Raw genomic sequence first — 1,161 nt, 5'->3', positions numbered from 1 at the left:
CCAGAAGCAGAATTACCACTGGGTAGATGAAGTAGAAACCGGAAATCCCTGAAATGCAGGATTTCTCAGTCCAACCTTTCCCAAAAGATGAATTCCTCTCTCCACCCTCCTGAATGGTGCATCTTGCATTTTGATTTTGGAAACTTGATTACTTTCTTCATCAGATTGTCCTTTCCTAGTCTGCATAGATAAAAATTTCATTGCTGGTAATCAAATTAATTGTCTTTTAAAATAATTATGTCCTGTGGCAATCAATTATACAAGTCTACAGATGGCACATAAAGTGTGTGCTGAATGGAATGATAATGGAATATGAACTATATTCAGGTTTACCCTGTTTTATTGTTTCTACTCGGCCATGTAGTTGGTCTACCTGAGAGGGATACTTAAAGAAATGTACTGCTGCTTCCTTTTTGTCCGACATCTTAGCAAGCTTGTGGTGTCCGCTGCTGCTCTCCGAGCTTCGCAATGCCGCCCAAGGATGACTAGAAGAAGAAGGACGCCGGAAAGTCGGCCAAGAAAGACAAAGACCCAGTGAACAAATCCAGGGGCAAGGCCAAAAAGAAGAAGTGGTCCAAAGGCAAAGTTCGGGACAAGCTCAATAACTTAGTCTTGTTTGACAAAGCTACCTACAACAAACTCTGTAAGGAAGTTCCCAACTATAAACTTATAACCCCAGCTGTGGTCTCTGAGAGACTGAAGATTTGAGGCTCCCTGGCCAGGGCAGCCCTTCAGGAGCTCCTTAGTAAAGGACTTATCAAACTGGCTCCAAAGCACAGAGCTCAAGTAATTTACACCAGAAATACCAAGGGCGGAGATGCTCCAGCTGCTGGTGAAGATGCATGAATAGGTCCAACCAACTGTACATTTGGAAAATGAAAACTTTATTAAATCAAAAAAAAAAAAAGAAATGTACTGCTATATTTGGCCTCTTATGTTTTGCTTTCCTTCTCTTTTTATCATCTTTTACAACACAGATTTAGAGAAAATGTGTGTAGTAGAACTCGGTTTCCTTGATTATTGATAATGATGTCCAACAACTTGATGTGAAATGATTCACTGATAGCCACTCTGGAAGCCTTACTTTGAACATCTTTCTTAGTGATGATTAATTACAGGCTGCAGTCTGGCTATCATCAAATTGAATGTGGCCTTCAGAAG

General features: G+C 40.6%; 1 pseudogene across 1 annotated transcript; it reads left to right on the top strand.

The window, feature by feature from the left end:
* The first annotated feature begins 468 nt into the window (after positions 1-468).
* Positions 469-846, top strand: LOC105521008 (annotated as a pseudogene). Its single transcript, XR_001003202.1, has one exon. The product of XR_001003202.1 is annotated as a 40S ribosomal protein S25 pseudogene (transcript).
* Positions 847-1,161: the final 315 nt, after the last annotated feature.

This window comes from Colobus angolensis, unplaced genomic scaffold, assembly GCF_000951035.1.
Source record: "Colobus angolensis palliatus isolate OR3802 unplaced genomic scaffold, Cang.pa_1.0 Scaffold393, whole genome shotgun sequence".
In the NCBI taxonomy this organism is placed as follows: Eukaryota; Metazoa; Chordata; class Mammalia; order Primates; family Cercopithecidae; genus Colobus; species Colobus angolensis.
Note: the sequence above shows the minus strand (reverse complement) of the source record. Positions and strands in the feature narration are given on the sequence as shown.